The sequence below is a fragment of the Aedes albopictus genome, chromosome 3 (assembly GCF_035046485.1).
Source record: "Aedes albopictus strain Foshan chromosome 3, AalbF5, whole genome shotgun sequence".
NCBI lineage: Eukaryota > Metazoa > Arthropoda > Insecta > Diptera > Culicidae > Aedes > Aedes albopictus.
Window position 1 is genome coordinate 199,306,023 of NC_085138.1, and position 18,328 is coordinate 199,324,350.

Below are 18,328 nucleotides of genomic sequence, written 5' to 3' on the forward strand. Positions count from 1 at the left end.
TCTCCAGGAGTAACGATAAGGAAGGCTGCTTTGGAAAAAAATGTGCTACGAACGGGCATGGTTTCGGAGGCGCCGAAATTGATGAGTCATAGGACATTTTCGTTCATCAGCTGGTGGGTGCTGGATTTTCCAATCATCGGTCTGAATTTCTCCTCCTGGCCTACCGGAGCGTTCAGGTCTCCTATGATAATTTTGACATCGTGGCATGGACTTGCGTTCGGGCTGCTCATAAAATGTGTCAGCCAAGGGCTGAAAGTCTCTGAAATAAAGACAAATCAATCAATCAATAGAATATGTTCTTGTCATCTTCAGGGCTTCCTGATCACATTATATTATCGGTCAGCCACCAAGTGATCATGGGACTCTGCATTTCGTTTATCATAATGAAAGCTATTCCCGTCTCACGTGTGTTGTCGCATACCTTAGGGAAGACTCGGTAATCAACACCGATAGGAACTTTGGTTGTATGTTGTATACCCGTAACAGATAATCATACAATTTACCGGAACTGCGTCAACACACGTGAGCTGGGAATATCTTTCATCATGATGGGAAATTTTCAGAGGAGCATGAAGTTGAAAGATCTGCAGTTCCACGTGTTGTGCTTCCAATCGCAAGTTGCTATCGTCGCTGGATTAGTGGTTTCGGCTCGAATTCAATTATTGTTGACTTCCCGTTGCAATAGTTTTTAGAGCTAGTTCGCAGGGCAGCATCTTTGTTGTTCGAACAAAGATTTCTTTCCCTCATTACTCATGCCGCCTAAAATACAGATGCTAAATGAGCTTATCGAAATAAAAGATCCTTTTATTGGTTGAGAAATCACGTAAAGGGAAGTTGCGGTAATGTTGAAATAAATTATTAGCTATCACTAATATCCGATAAATAGTCATTTGAGCAAGATCCCCTAATTTAATTACTGTATATATCGAGTTATCTAACTACAAACTATTGCGATCAGTTTATCATTAAATGCTAATTACTGCCCGAGAGAAAATTGATGCCCTCGAGCACCCTTTCACACCGGCGTAAATTGATTCATGCTTCCGCAGTTCGTCTCCAGCCAGCCTGCTAGCCAACAGCAGCAGCGATGATGATGATTATGGTCGTTAGAGATGAAGAGTGCGACATCATTAGCAGATTTACTACTATCCGATCCGAGTGATGATGCACAACACTGTGACTGTGTTTAGAGTGAGAAATGATGACAATAAGAATGGAAGACCCATGCGCTACTGTTGATGCTGCTGGCCAAGTTGTCTATCCGTCTGAGCGCTTTCATTCGCCACGCTCCGTGTAGGCTGGGACCGTTGTTTGGTCAATACAGTAGAGCTAAATCATGGTTATCAGTTCTATCAGCAAACATTACACAAGTTTACAAAATAAAACGAAAGGCGTGAACTTATGTCAACGACCAAAATTTTTGAAGCACAATTTAGTGCTGATTTCGAAACGGACCTTCAAAAATTTTTAAGTAGAACAGTTTTTGAGTTTTAGCTCAATATCGAGTTTTGTAACTTTTCAAAATATGTAATTTACTAAAATTCAAATATATAGCGTTTTGTTCAACCAATTTTAAATCTTTTTCCATAAATTAAAAGCTGAATACAATACCATTCGATCATCTGAATACAGGTTTTGCGTCAGATTGATGAAATTCAAGATATTGGCGAGTTTTAGGGACGATCTTCTGAAATTTTAGCAAAGTTCCCAAAATTTTTTGAAGAAATGCATTTTTTTCAATAAGAAAAAAACAACTTAAAAATTCTTTCTCGACGTTTATTTGACATATCATATGTAGGCGAGTTACAGTAAAAATTTCAGCTCAATCGGAGTATTGATTACGGAGAATGAGATGTTTGAAGTCAGCGACCTTGCTTAAAAATAGAACAAAAATCGATTTCAAATCATCAACCTTGTATGGAAAGTCGAAAAAATTTCCGCTCTACTGTAATTTTTTTCTTTTGCGTTTTCGAACTCAGGGCATGATTCTACACCAAAAACGATCATCAGCTTACCGAGTTCAAAAATGCTGTAAACTAGTGTTATTAATGTCGTATTTCCAATAAATGGATGCTGAATGCTGCCCGTGTGCCGCCTACCGATCGACTGTGTACGTGTGGGAGGCACAGACATGCCGGATGTCGGACGCGATGCGATGGAAGGTGCTTTACCAGTGTTACGACCGTGTGATAAGGCGTGGCAGAGGTCGTTTTTTGTTGTAGTTGCTCTGCAGCGAGACGACTATAAACCGGTCATTATTGTATCAAATAGCCATTAAATATTTATGATGAATAATGGCTTCGCTTTCCCAGACAGCATACAAATGTAGCTGTAGAACAATATGTACATTCGGTGGACAGCAGGATTCCAGAGAAAAAAATATCACTGGGTAACTGAAAGATAGCTTTGTTGAACAAATGAAACGAATTGATTACACATTTTTAAATTAATGGTTTCCAACATGGTTGATGTTTAAAACAAGCAGTCACTTTATTTATGAACATAGCTCATAAACCCATAAAGTTTCACGCGTTGCTATTCGGCTATATCCCAATGAAAAAATGATCAATTGGTCAAACAGAGCAATCGAAAACCATATTCTGTTCCTTTGTTAAAAATTTAAGCGACTGCTCGAGTAGCTGGGGTGAACTGAGAAGAGTACACAAGACTTAGAGGCTGAAACGTATTTTGCACTGATCATTCAGGTTACGACAATGGAAGAAATGAGGGACCTTTAAGTCATAAGCTGTTTGCCGTTAGGTTGGGCGCCTTTTCGCACTTCGTTGCGGGGTCTATTGGGGTCTGTTTGGTTGGAACCCACCACCAGTCTCTGATATAGGTGATAGTCAGCAATTCTACGACCCTGCGCGTCAAATCGTTTTTGTAGCCAATGGCCATCTTGCGGCCAAGAGAGTACTATTGCTGAGTCACTACAAAAAAATTTCCTTCGTATGTACAGCGTACGGTTGCGAAAGTCGAGTGCACAGTATTGCAATCCGAAGTTTCAATCGAAGATTGTATTAGATCCTCTAAGGAGCCACCATCGTTTTCACTTCAACGAACAACACCAGTAGTGATTGGCAGCGTGGAGTTTTCTGGTTTCGAATAACTTCGAATTCCAACTTTTTTTTAACTTTGATGCAGATCGTCGATCACTTTTTCGTCCCACTGTATCCCTTCGCTCCAGACCTCACAAAGGATTGGAGAGCGACCTCAGACGCTTAAGAATCTGTCTTTTTGTAGGATGTTTGTGATTTCTTCTTTCATCTCTGTCAAGAAACTGAAGGAATCTTCCTGTGTCAACCATAGGAGCCGAGTACCCAGTCGATGTCGATTTTCTTCTCCATTACGAATCTGTTGTCTGCTTTGGGCTCAACTCCACATACAATGGTCAGATCTTCGCTGCTATTGCCTCCTCTGTGGACACATAACTCTCATATCCTTTGGCCTGATAAGCGTCCAGCAGTGGCTGTATCGATTGACTGCCCATATTCGCATAGTCGATGTAACCACCACTGGCAACGCCACCGTACAAAAGCTTATATCTAACGGATGTGCATATTTGTAACCAGTTTTAGTCAATAGATAACAAGATCGAACCCTTAGTTAGATGTCAACGTGGTAAAAATCTTGAAATCCATATTTATTCATTGTTAAAATTCGAAAAGTATGTTTAAAAGTACAGTGGCGCTTACATCGACTATGCGAATATGGGCAGTTGATTGAGGATCGGATTCCGCATCATGCTTTTCTTCAAGCACTCTAGTCGTCAACGAGCTATATCATAGCTATCAGAAAGCTCAACATGGCCAATCTTTCAAATCAGGCCCGTACCAAAGTAATGGCTGATCCGAACCGTGGAATCCTGTTAATAGTACTCGCAGTGAGCGTTCTTTTGCTGCCGATACGAGATGTGCTATATGCGATTTTCGACTGAGATGAGTACTTTGGATTTACTTTATTCTGGCTTGCAGTCTTAATAAGTTGGCCTACGAATGTATTATATGGACATCTACGTATAATTCTTTGTAAGATGATGTTATATGTAAAACCACTATTGATAATTAATGTTCTATGTCTCTGTATGTATATCAAATAAAATTAGATCCCTGAAGAAAATCCAAATTGGAATCGAAACGTTAGAGCCAAGATTCGTAGGCCAACTTATTAAGACTACAAGCTAGAATAAAGTAAATCTAGAGATGAGTTACAGGTCCTCCACGAAGAAAACATGCTTGACGAGGTCTTGTAGAATCTGATTCATTGTTCAACCCCAGGAATGATAGTTCACCGATAGCTGTTGATCGTTTGTATCCTTCGCGCACTTTCAACGGAATCATCAGCATTCACCATCAGAGTTGAATGTTTACAATTACAATTCCTTTACGGTTCGTACTTCTTCAAGTGAATGCTTTTTCAATCAGTTGAGGAAACGTTGCAGTTACTGTGACCCGTTACCTGTGTGTGATACGCTCGCAATCCCCAGCAAACACAACGGTATCATTAAACCAAAATCTTTGACCAGGCTTAAGGCTCAAGCATCCGTCATCATTTTTCGGAAATAGAAAAAGGAGTTTTTCGTTGTTAATCAAAACAATGACCATGAAAATGTGGTGCTAGACGTGGCAAAGATTTTCAGCATTAGAATACCAATAAGCAAACGTAGTGTTCATAAACCTGTTTATGAATACTGGACATGGACAATCCCCACTACCATAAAATGGAGGTAAGTCGCGGTGATTGCAAGGGCGATAAAGAAATGCAACCAAATTATGTAGGGAAGCGGAATCAAGTCGGCAGGGGTCCTATTTTGGGCACTTTTCTGCTATAACTCAACCAATTCTGAACCAACTGACAAATTTTTTGGAACGCGATAAGATACGTATAGTATCTATCCGTGTACAAAATTTCAAGTCTATTGGTTTGGAATTGACTGAGTTATAGCGAAGAGTGCCCAAAATACCAGCCGCTGCCCAAGTGGTTCGCTATTCTACTTCATTAGAGGTTGAAGGTAAGCGTCATTGCTGATTGGTTTCGTTTTTACTTGAGGATAAATAACTTGCTCACCAAATGTTTGAAGGAATGGCACTTCTCGGACTACAGATGCAGGATGCGCGGTCGGCATGGGAAGTGACAAGAGAAACTACTTGACATTGTTATGTGGGCACTGGATACATTAGTAGCTGGTACAAGACGAGACGGGAGGTTGAGGAATTATCGGTGATGCCTGGAGGGTTCTCTGGGATGCAGGCATACTGATACGGGGCGACGCCGAATGGCATCGAGCTCAGTACGGATAGAAACTCGTCACAGTAAAATTGCACACCGACGTAAGTGAGAATACCGGCGGACACGCTTTTTTCCTTCTAATCTATAGGTGGAAAATGTGCCCAACAGAACCCGTATAGAAGGTCCGGGAAGTGTGGGTGTTGGAAGAAAAGCTGCGATCGTCGCCAGAATTATCCGAATTCATTAAATCTTTATTACCGAGAGAGAGAGTTACAAATTCATTTAGTAATTCGCTTGTTTTCAACGTTTACGATACAACTGAGTCTAGAGCATCCCTACCGCCGGTGTACGTTGGGCTTATTGTACTACCTACAATCCGTGGATTCAGACAGTAGAATTTCCCAACTATATTCACTATTTCCTAGACGTATCTGCGGTGAAAAAGTCTTATAAGCTATTAGATTAAATCAAATAAAGAGCACTGATATTCGAGTAAACTCTGATTCATGGGAGTATAGTACATCAAATATTTGCCAGCTATTAAACAGTATTTTCTGCAAATCAGTTTAGCTAAACCGTTTTGTCTCAGCTCACAAATTTCTGCTTATCATCATGTATGACAAATTGAACAACGGGAATGACGGATGGTGTCATTCAAGTGGTAGCTGATTTCTAGGTAGCGTTGGTGGTAGTAGCAGTACGAGGGGCTCGCTGATCGAGGGGCGCGCTTACAGTCCCCCCGTAATGCGCAGAAGGTTCTCCTGGAGCGCATTGGTCCTTAACGCCTACGTCGAGCACTGCTAACTTCACAGTGGGGCGTTCGTAGATGCCTTGACTAGTCTGCACTGTAGCTCTTCTTACTTGGCCGTTCAAACTTGGTCTGGTCGCGATTACCCGTCCTAGTGGCCAGCTGTTACGAGGAGCTTTCGGTTCTACAATGACTACGACATCGTTGACTTGAATTGGTTCTACCTTGGTGAACCACTTGGAGCGGCGTGTGATCACGGGCAAGTAGTCTCTCAACCACATCCTCCAGAATTCGTTAGCCATAATCTGCGACTGTTTGAACCTGTTGCGAAGTATTGACGGACTGTCACTGTATGGCACCCATGGTTTCAGTCCGTTCGACGTTCCCAAGAGAAAATGGTTGGGTGTCAGCACTGGTGATTCGTCGTTTTCTAATGGGATCTCGGTCAGTGGTCTTGAATTGATTACGTTCTCGATTTCGACAAATTCTGGACAAATTCGACTTTACGTTCCGGATCAGGCGCTCCCAAGCCCCGCCCATGTGTGGAGACGCTGGTGGTATGAAGCTCCACTCAGTGCTTGGTGTGGTGAACTCGCTCATCAGTTGTTCCTGGTCGACATTCTGCAAAATTTCTGCAGCTCTTTGCTTGCACCCTGGAAATTGGTGCCGCGATCGCTAAAGATAATAGCGGGAACCCCTCTTCTAGCCATAATGTTGCGTAACGCCAATATACAAGAATCAGTTGTCAGTGTGTGGGCTAGTTCTAAGTGGATTGCGCGTATCGTAAGGCAAGTTGCCAGGACTCCCCACCGCTTTTCGGAACGGCGTCCAACAGTAACGATCATGGGACCGAAGTAGTCCACTCCTATGAAGGTAAATGGTCGTGTAAAGGCGGCTAGACGTTGCAGTGGCAAGTCACTCATGAAAGGAGGGTGTGGAGTTGCGTGGTAGTTTTTGCATTCTTGGCATTCCTTTCGTACGGTTTTGTACACTGCCTTCAGTCTTGGAATCCGGTAGCGCTGACGTACTTCATTGATAGTTGTTTGGTGGTTCTGATGGTTGAACCGCTTGTGGAAGTCGAGGAGGATTAACTTGGTGATTGAGTGGTCGCGAGGAAGAAAAATTGGTTGAACTGCATCTCGGGCGATGACCGAACAGGCTTGCGTTCTTCCTTGGATCCTAATAACCTTAACTTCATCCAGAAAGACGCATTGACGAAAAAGAGGGCTACTTCTTGGCAAATGCTTGTCCGGATTTCTCGAGTTCCTGTTCTTCGAAAGGATTGTAATTTCATCGGCAAAGGCAGCTAGCTGTGCCACGCGTTACAGATAGTATTCTGCATCTCTCAGCTCTTGGCTATTCAACGGTCCGCTGTTGCGATCTGCTTGTTGAACGGTAAGCCTCAAGTTTCGAACGTAGCGGAGTACATAGGCAGTGCAACGAAGCATTTTTTGCCAATCAGAGAATCGACTAATGTCGACTGCACATTCATCGACTTTCGTATGCTGAAGCAGATGTGGACGTAGCTCTTCCGTTGTGCTTCCAAAGTGATGCTTTGAGGAGGGCCAATGCTCAGCTGATTTCCATAAGAACTCCGGACCTCGGAATCAGCGGCTCGATGAAGACAAATCCGAATTATGACGCCACTTTGTTCCCTCATCTGCCACGTTTTGCTTGGTTGGAATCCACTTCCACTCGCGTGTATCCGAAACTTCTAGAACCTCGCTAACTCGAAAGGCAACGAACTGACTGTAACGACGGTGATCAGAATTTAGCCAGCAAAGCACGTCCTTTGAGTCCGTCCAGAAGAATCTATGTTTTACAGCGAACGATAGTGTGCTGCAGACGGTTTGTGCCAAGCGAACTCCAATAACGGCAGCCTGAAGTTCGGATCGTGGGATTGACAAAAACTTCAGTGGTGAAACTCTCGTCTTGGACCCCAATAGCGCACACTCAACGATTGATCCCTCTTGAAATCTCAAGTACGCCACCGCTGCGAAGCCGGCTTCGCTCGCGTCTACAAACGTATGCAACTGAACTTCGTTGTCTTCAGATGTAGATGTTAGGGAACGGTAGCAACGAGGAATTTGAAGTTCTGCTATTTCAGGCAAAGCTGCGCACCAGGTTAACCACTTTTCGAAGTGTTGATCGTTGATCACGTCGTCCCAGCCGATTGAAGACCGCCATATTTCCTGAAAAAGCGTTTTCAGCACCATTAGGGGCTGTCCATAAACCACGTGGTCATTTTTTTTGGGACTTTTCAACCCCCCCCCCCCCCCCCTCCCCGCGTGGTCCTTAGTCCATACAAAATTTTTTATTTGTCCATACAAAATGATCATCGGGCGAACCCCCCCCTCCAATGACCACGTGGTTTATGGATAGCCCCTTAGGAAATGGCCAATGAAGCCTAGCGGGTCGAAAACCATCATCAAAGTTCGCAGGACTTCCCGTTTTGTAGGACGGCGGCCTCCTGACAGCAAAACTTCGTCTATGCGGTTTGAAATCTTGAATGTAAAGCAGTCTGTAGACGTGTTCCACCACATGCCGACAATTTTCTCAACACAGCCACACACGGCGATTTTGTACTCTCTGAATTGCATTAGTACTGCCAGTAGCGAAGTCAACAGGTCTGGGCCCTTCAGCAAGACGGTGTTCAGAGATACTCCGTGGACAGTTGCAGCTGCATCCCAAACGAGCCTAGTCTTTCCGGGTTTGTTTGGGTTCACTACCGGAAATATTGGGAGATACGACACGCGGGGGTATCCTGTTTTAACCTCTTCGTTGGACAGCTTTCGGATATATCCCTTCGATACATGATCTTCGATCTTCGCTCTGACTACGTTCGCTAACTGCGGGTCGTTCTTCATCCTCCGATCCAGACATTCCCATCTCTTCAGTGCCATTGGTTTGCTGTCTGGAAGTCGAACGGTATCGTACTTCCAGAGTAGTCCTGATTCGTACCGCCCATCTCGTTGTTTGGTGAGCGATTCCAAGAGTATCTGTGCCCGTTGGTCGTTTTGCGATTGCAACAGCTTATCTGGTTTCACAATGCCGATACTATCGAGCAAAAAATAGTTTTTTACGGTTTGATGCAGGTCTTCGTCCGAGTATTGGTTGCACTCGCATACCTGAAGAGAGTGATAGTTAACGGAATTCGTTGTTGTACCCTCAGGAATGCAGCTTCCGTAGATAGTCCAACCCAGTCGTGTTTTGGTGGCTATAGGCTCTTGCGGCCGGCCTTCTCGACTCTTCAGCGGGTGACCAAGATTGAGATTATCCAGGCCTATGAGAATTCGAGGGCACGCATTCTCATACGACTCAATCGGTAGTCCTGCGAGGTGCCGGAACGTTTCCTGGATATCACCGTACAATAGCGTCTGAGGTCGAATCTGAAGGCTTTTGACGGTTTGTACTGACGACAGCTGATACTTCCTCGATTGATCGTTACTGCTGGATATCTGTAAACTGACTCTCTGAGAAGAACTCTCCAGGCGTTGAGAACCTCCCGTCCACTTAAGGCACAGCGATGTCCTTGGCCCTTCTACGCCGAGCTCGTCGGCCAGACTCTGTTCCATTATGGAGAGTTCGGACCCATCGTCGATGAACGCGTACGTTCGCACGGTTTTTGAAGGCCCGTAGAGAAGGACTGGAAGAATTCGGAAAAGAAGTTTTGACTGGCTTTGGTGAATATTACAGCTCTGTTGTGTTGTCTCTGCAGGCACGATTGCGTCAGTCGCCGTTCCGTTGGATTGCTGTCTATCGACGGTATGGAGAAGCGGGTGATGTAGATAAGTGCAGCCGTTTGTTCCGCACGCCTTTTGTTGTCGGCACGAACCGTTGTGCCTTCGCAGGCACTTTCGACACAGTTTACATTCGCGAACAGCGGCCCATTTTGAGTCGCAGCTGAATTCGGCAAACCGTTTACACTTTGCGATATTCGGACAACCGCCTTTACAAATTGGACATTCTTTTTCCATTTCGTCGGAAGTATACTGCTTCACCTTCGATGATACTACGTGATTGCTATCGGAATCGCCTTCTGCGTGCACGTTCAAAAAACCATCTTTTTTGTTGGAACGAGGCTTAGCATCACTGCTAACCGACGGCATCACTGCGCTGGCATCCTCTGCTGTTGAATACAACCAAGTACTGAAATCGAGTAAATTGGGAATCGGTGTGTTTCTCGAGTATTTGGCCCAGTCAAGCTTCAAAGACGATGGTAGTTTTTCTACAAGCTCGTAACGTAGCGAAGCGTTGTAAACAAAGTCATTCACTCCGCAAGCTTGGATCGTTGCGACCAGGTTCTCAACAGTGAGCGCGAAATTGACTACCGTCTCTAGCCGGTCGATGTTCGGCGATGGTAGAGTTCTGACCTTCTTTACAATTGCTTGAACGATTGCTTCCGGCCTTCCGTACAACATCTTCAGTGTTGACATCACTCCGGCGACGTTAGATGGATGGAGAAATCGGCATCTGACTGCTTCTAACGCCCTTCCTGTAAGGCACTTCCGGAGACGCAGCATATTTTCTTCGTTTGAAAATCCACACATTTGAGTGGAACTGTTGAAAACCGAAAAGAAAAGCGGCCAGTCTTCCGGGTTTCCACCAAACTCTGGGAGATCCTTAGGGACTGCTTGTCGCGCAGCCAGCTGACTGCGGTTAAGTATGCAGATCGTCTCGTCATCGACGGTCTGCACAGGTTGAACTGTCGGACGCTGATGTTCACCACCCATTGGAGTTGATCGTTGCCCTGGGATGAAGCGATTCGGCTGCATTAATGTTTCCGTCCTCGTGTGTGAAAGTTGTGCATGTTGCGCTGGATGACTGCCGACGATAGGAGAATTTGCGATCTGGAAATCTCGCCCGGTAGGTGATGGTTGCTGATCTAGTTGATAAACTGGATGCTCAACGTCCGGTCTGAGGTTTCGAGCAGAATGCTCCGCAGGCCTCCGCGAGTTAATCGCCACGGGCCCATCTACCTCATCCACTACACCGGAATCCACGTCGGCACCAAAACAATCTGTATCAGCCATCCACTGTTCGATCTTCGAAGCATTGTCGAGAATCGATTCACTGTCACTCACCACTGTTGACGACTCACTCCCAAACTCAAGGAGAACTTCGTATTTCTTCTCCAAAAATTCCTTCTCAAGCCTTTTCTCCTCTTCGATTTTCATCAACTGCAGCTTCAGCCTCCTTCTTGCCTCACTCTGCATGCTTTTCCCACTGCTCCTGGATCGCTGCGACGGATTTGGAACTTGTTGCATCTGAGCCTCCGAGTTTCGACCACCACCGGAGGGAGCCAACGAACGACGGAGAAGAGCAGCGCATTTGGCACAACTCCAACTGTGATCTTCGGTTTCGTCCGTTACCTTCGCACACTCACAATGGAGCCATCCTCTGCACGCATCACACTGAATCATGTTCATGGTATCTAGCCCATCACACAACTGACAACTTGACTGACGATTCGGACGCGCATTACGTGGCGGATTACGACGCGGAAAGCTAGTGGTACTACCGGGTTTATTACTGGAGCCCTTCGGAATGGTTCCCGTTTCATGGTGACCAGAGATTCGCTTATCTACGTTTACCTGGGAAGCGGTGCCTACCGCATTGTCCGTCGAAAGTACGGCCGCAGTCTGCGCAGACGTTGCCACTGTGGCGCTGGCGGTGACCGTTAATCCATTGCTATTGTTCCCGGATCCGGTCTTGGAATGCTTCGACGACATCTTCTCACAATTCGGTAAATGAAATTGTAAATTGTTGGAAGAAAAGCTGCGATCGTCGCCAGAATTATCCGAATTCATTAAATCTTTATTACCGAGAGAGAGAGAGAGTTACAAATTCATTTAGTAATTCGCTTGTCTTCAACGTTTACGATACAACTGAGTCTAGAGCATCCCTACCGCCGGTGTACGTTGGGCTTATTGTACTACCTACAATCCGTGGATTCAGACAGTAGAATTTCCCAACTATATTCACTATTTCCTAGACTTATCTGCGGTGAAAAAGTCTTATAAGCTATTAGATTAAATCAAATAAAGAGCACTGATATTCGAGTAATCACTGATTCATGGGAGTATAGTACATCAAATATTTGCCAGCTATTAAACAGTATTTTCTGCAAATCAGTTTAGCTAAACCGTTTTGTCTCAGCTCACAAATTTCTGCTTATCATCATGTATGACAAATTGAACAACGGGAATGACGGATGGTGTCATTCAAGTGGTAGCTGATTTCTAGGTAGCGTTGGTGGTAGTAGCAGTACGAGGGGCTCGCTGATCGACGGGCGCGCTTACAGTGGGGTTAAGGTCGTCTTCTACAACAACAGTAAAAGCCAGGACTACTCTGTCCGTGACCCACTAAACACATTTCTATGGTCGCCAAACCTTTCGTCTCTCCGGAACCACCAAGAAAGCATTGCTTCAGAGAGGGGCTAGTGTATAAAACACCCTCAAGGTTAGCTGCGTAGCCTGCAGCAACGAACATCGATGACTCGCTTTGAAGACTCCATCACGATAGCATGCTGGCGCTTAGCCAGTTTCCCGAGTGCACCAGAAGGTTGCTGACAGTAGGGTCTCTACTTGCCCCGGCTCTTACCGGGGACCCCTTTCCAACCGCGGGCTCAGATCCAACCCAGTAGACCGACGCCACGACAGCACCGCTATTGGGACTTCCTCTCCGCGGCCACTTAATCGCTGTAAGGGTCGATCTCGACCGCAGGGCACCGGTATGACCTACGAAGCCGACTCCGAACCCCTGGACCACCTCTTGTACTGCATCTGGACTAGCCATTCTCCGAGTCCACGCGCCACCTCCTCAGTAGCTCCCAGACGATGTGGGTAATAGAGATAAGTGACATTTCAACACACGAACACTAGCGCAAATTTTTCCTCACACAAAAGTGCACGCCAATTGAAAGGCTATTCAGATTGCATATGCAAATATTACCCAATCGGATTGGGTAAAACGGGTAAATAATGATAAAACTAACGTCCGGGGCAAGAGTGCAAATATTTTCCTCGCAGTTTCACAACTACATCTACAAAAAAGGCACGCATATATTTGAACGTGATTACCTCTATAGCCGTTGAAACGGCGTTCCAGCCAAACTCATCCCTACACATCCTCTGGACCAAGTTGTCCGGAGTCCGGAGGGGCAGCAGGGACGGATGTCCTGGGGCCTGACGCACCCCCCCGCTTGCGAGTCAGCCGCGTAGTTGCCGGCTAAGAATAGGACTACTAACCCCAATTCAAGGTGTCAAGCGACCCGTGCCGAGGAATGAGTGATCGAGGGGGTGAAAAAGATGCTCGATCTTTAACGGAGCCTGTGGGGCACCTGGGCACCCCCCACAGTAAGCTGTCCCTTACCGCGTTAATGCAGAGCTCTGGCGTGGTGGACATTCTTTCTCGTGCGACTCGTGGGAATCAAATATGAGTAAACAAATTTCGAAATCAAGTGCAACAGGTAGTAGTGGTGCGATCAACCCCTTCGCAAGAAGCGGGTTGATGCGGTCTCCAACAAGGAGAAGCGAGGAGTCAGGTGCTGGAAGCTGCTTACGCAGCTCAAGCGTGGGAGCTCCTGTCCACTCCACGGCAAGCCAGCCGGCGGAGGTTATGGACGGAGCATGGTTGCTGAGGGCCATCAGCCAAGTAGCAGGAAAAGGACGGCCCGCATTGGAGGTAGCTGAGCGGCAGCTTGGCAAAATTATTGACTTCGCGACAACTAAGTCGAATATAAGTAAGGACCTGAAAACGGCCTTGCTTCGGCTTAGAGCGTCAGTTGATGAGGCCAAGCAGGAGCACGCGGTCGCGTTGCTGGCTGCGGCAGCGGCGGAACCCGCAAAGGAGAAAGCGTCTAAGCTTACGCAAACGGAGGCCTTCTCCTTCGCGGGTAGTCCGAAGAGTGTGGAAGCGAATGCTCGTGACAAACGTGACAAGCATTCGCAGAAGCGGGCGAGGCAGCCGTCAGGTGAGGAGCTGTCTGGCGGTGCCCGCAAGGCCAGGCGTATAATAACCCCGAAAGCCGGTGGTTATGCCGGAAAGTCGGACCCCAGCCAGGGTTCCCGGAAAGCTGGGAAGGGTGGGCCTGAAAAGGCCGGCCCGTCCCGGAATGATGGGAACAAGGGGTTGCGACCAATGGTGGGCCCTCAGCAGCCACAGAGCAGGGCGATCCAAGGAGAGGACCCTCCTTGGACAAAGGTAGAGCGGAAGAGGAAGAAGAAGGGGAATCCGCAGGCAGAAGTGCAGGTCGCCAAACCAAGGCGTAGGAAGGCAGGTGCCAGGCGCGAAAAAGGTGACGCTATCGTCATCAAGACCGAACAGTCGAAATACTCGGACGTCTTGAAGGCGATGAGGTGCGACGCCAAGCTTGAGGGTCTTGGAGCCGACGTACGCAGTATCAGACGTACTCGTACGGGCGAAATGATCCTGGAACTTAAGCGCGAGAAGGATCACAAGGGCGCCGCCTACAAGAGGCTGGCAGAAGAGGTCCTTGGTGATGGAGTGGAGGTGAGGGCTCTTACGCATGAGGCGACTCTGAAGGTCAAAGACCTAGACGAGATCACCGAAGCGGAAGAGCTCGTCACGGCACTGCGGCAACAGTGCGATGTTCAGGTGGCCGCCACAGCCGTCAGGCTGCGGAAAGGGCCAGCAGGGACACAGATAGCTCTGGTTCAGCTACCTGTGGCGGACGTTAAAAAGTCCGTTAAAGTAGGGCGGATAAAGGTGGGCTGGTGTGTATGTCACCTGACATTCCACGAGCCACCAGAGGTTTGCTTCAGGTGTCTGGAACCAGGACACAAGTCGTGGGACTGCAAAGGCCCCGACAGGCGCAAACTGTGTAGGCGATGCGGCGCTGAAGGTCATAAGGCCCAAAGCTGCACGAGTCCGCCCATCTGCATGATCTGTACCGGGAAAACCTCGAAAAACAGACATGCGATGGGTGGTCCAGGGTGCCCGGCCTTTAAGAAAGCCGCAGTGAACAACAAATCACAGTGCAGGTAACGCAGCTGAACCTGAACCACTGTGATGCGGCTCAGCAACTACTTTGTCAGGCAGTTTCTGAGTGGGAGACGGATATCGCCATCATATCGGACCCATACCGAGTACCCGCCGGCAACGGCAACTGGGTCGCGGATGGGACCAGAAAAATGGCGGCGATATGGACGACGGGTAAATACCCCGTTCAGGAGTTGGTGTCTACTACCTATGAGGGCTTCGTGGTCGCCAAAGTAAACGGGGTCTTCTTCTGTAGCTGTTATGCGCCTCCGCGGTGGCCGATCGAGCAGTTCACGCAAATGCTGGACCGCTTAACGACCGTGCTAACAGGGCGAAGGCCGGTGGTAATAGCGGGCGACTTTAATGCCTGGGCCGTGGAATGGGGAAGCCGTTTCACGAACCAGCGGGGTCAGATCCTGCTAGAAACACTGGCCATTTTAGATGTCGACTTGGCTAATGTCGGTACCAAGAGTACCTTTAGTCGAAACGGAGCGGAGTCAATTATTGACGTGACCTTTTGTAGTCCTGGCCTAACAAGTAGTTCGAACTGGAGAGTAGATGATGGCTACACTCACAGCGACCACCTGGCGGTTCGTTACAGTATCGACTACAATAACAGCAGACAGCGGATAGAAGAAGAGGCGGCTAGGCCAAGGCCAAGCCCTCGCAGGTGGAAGACATCATACTTCGACGAAGGGGTATTTAGGGAGGCGCTCCGCCGTGAGCGAAACTTAATCGGTTTAGACGGCGACGAGCTGGTAGCGGTGCTCTCACGTGCGTGTGATGCGACCATGCCTAGGCGAGTCCACCCTAGAAATGGGAGGCCACCGGCTTACTGGTGGACCGACGCGATTGCGGACCTGCGCCGCGCCTGCCTACGGGCTAGGCGGCGGATGCAGCGAGCACGATCAGAGGAAGAGCGAAACGAACGGCGGGTGGTGTTCGCCGCTGCAAAAGCCGCGCTTAAGACCGAGATAAGAGCAAGCAAAAAGGCCTGCTTTGAGGGTCTCTGTCAAAGTGCCAATACGAACCCGTGGGGTGACGCCTACAGGATCGTTATGGCCAAGACGAGAGGTGTGATGGCTCCTACAGAGCAATCTCCAGAGATGTTGGAGGGGATCATTGGAGGACTTTTTCCGCGTCATGATCCTAGTCCTTGGCCTCCTTTCGTAGGACAGCCGGGGACTGGGGCTGGCGATGAGGAGAGGGTCACCGATGTGGAACTTGCGGGAATAGCTAAGTCCCTTAGCGTAGGTAAGGCCCCAGGTCCGGACGGAGTTCCGAACCTGGCCTTAAAAGTAGCTATTGCAGAGGCTCCCGAGATGTTCAGGTCTGCTATGCAGAAATGCCTGGACGAGGGAGTTTTCCCAGAAGCTTGGAAGAGGCAGAGCCTGGTACTATTGCCAAAGGCGGGGAAACCACCCGGAGACCCGTCGGCATATAGACCAATATGCTTGATTGACACGGCGGGGAAGGTGCTCGAAAAGATCATCCTCAATAGAATGTTGCGGTTCACCGAGGGCGAAAATGGTCTTTCGAGTAACCAGTACGGCTTCCGGAAGGGGAGGTCCACCGTAGACGCTATCTTGTCGGTTACAAAAACCGCCGAGAAAGCACTTGAGCCTAAGAGGAGGGGAATTCGCTTTTGCGCGGTAGTGACTCTGGATGTAAGGAATGCGTTTAATAGCGCTAGCTGGTCTGCTATTGCCGATGCGCTCTTGCGTCTGGGGATACCGGAGTACCTGTACAAGATTCTCGGAAGTTACTTTCAGAATCGTGTACTAGTCTACGACACGGAGGTGGGTCGGAAGTGCTTTCACATAACCTCAGGAGTCCCGCAAGGTTCCATCCTGGGTCCGGTGTTATGGAATGTCATGTACGACGAGGTGTTGAGGTTAGAGTATCCAGTGGGAGTGGTGATTGTCGGATTTGCCGACGACATTACGCTCGAAGTCTACGGTGAAACGATCGAGGAGGTAAAGTTGACTACCAACCACTCGATCAAGGTTGTGGAGGCGTGGATGCGGTCCAGGAAACTGGAGCTGGCTCACCACAAGACAGAGGTGACGGTTGTTAACAACCTGAAGTCGGAGCAGCAGACGGAGATCAGTGTAGGAGACTGTACTATCCTGTCAAAGCGCTCCGTCAAACACTTGGGCGTGATGATCGACGATAAGCTTACCTTCGGTAGCCACGTCGATTATGCCTGTAAAAGAGCCTCCACAGCTATTGCGGCACTGTCCCGGATGATGTCCAATAGCTCTGCGGTGTACGCCAGTAAGCGCAAGCTTCTGGCTAGTGTTGCTACATCCATACTTAGGTATGGCGGCCCGGCGTGGGGCACCGCGCTAAGTACTAAATGCTACCGACGGAAGCTGGAAAGTACTTACAGGCTTATGTGCCTGAGGGTTGCGAGCGCGTACCGTACCGTGTCACACGACGCTCTCTGCGTCATTACTGGTATGGTGCCTATCAGCATTCTTATCAGTGAGGACATGGAGTGCTTCGAAATGCGCGGCACAAGAGGCATACGCAGGACTGTCAGGATGGCCTCTATGGTCAAATGGCAGCGCGCGTGGGACAGTTCCACCAAAGGAAGGTGGACCTATAGGTTGATACCGAGGGTAGATAGTTGGATTAATAGGCGCCATGGGGAAGTTTCATTCCACCTGACACAGGTCCTTACAGGTCATGGTTGCTTCCGACAGTATCTACACCGTTTCGGGCATGCGGATTCTCCCGAATGCCCAGTGTGCAATGGTTTAGAGGAAACGGCGGAACACGTTTTGTTCGTGTGCCCGCGTTTTCGCACAATGCGTGACCGCATGCTTGCCACATGCGGGGAGGACACAACTCCGGACAACTTGGTCCAGAGGATGTGTAGGGATGAGTTTGGCTGGAACGCCGTTTCAACGGCTATTACCCACATCGTCTGGGAGCTACAGAGGAGGTGGCGCGTGGACTCGGAGAATGGCTAGTCCAGATGCAGTACAAGAGGTGGTCCAGGGGTTCGGAGTCGGCTTCGTAGGTCATACCGGTGCCCTGCGGTCGAGATCGACCCTTACAACGATTAAGTGGCCGCGGAGAGGAAGTCCCGGTAGCGGTGCTGTCGTGGCGTCGGTCTACTGGGTTGGATCCAAGCCCGCGGTTGGAAAGGGGTCCCCGGCAAGGGTCGGGGCAGGTGGAGACCCTGCCGTCAGCAACCTACGGATGCATCTGATAGGGCCTGAAGGGTAGTGATACCCTTCCTTTGCGGGCAGGTCAGATCGGGTTGCATGTGGGCATCAGTTCTTGATGTCCGCTCAGCAGTAGGGCGCGGGCGGGGTTGACTCTGCCCGCCTTCCGAGG

General features: G+C 48.3%; 1 protein-coding gene across 1 annotated transcript in view; it reads right to left on the minus strand.

The window, feature by feature from the left end:
• Positions 1-18,328, minus strand: part of LOC109404436 (protein PALS1) — a 462,049-nt gene that overhangs the window by 374,234 nt on the left and 69,487 nt on the right. The window lies entirely within an intron of this gene.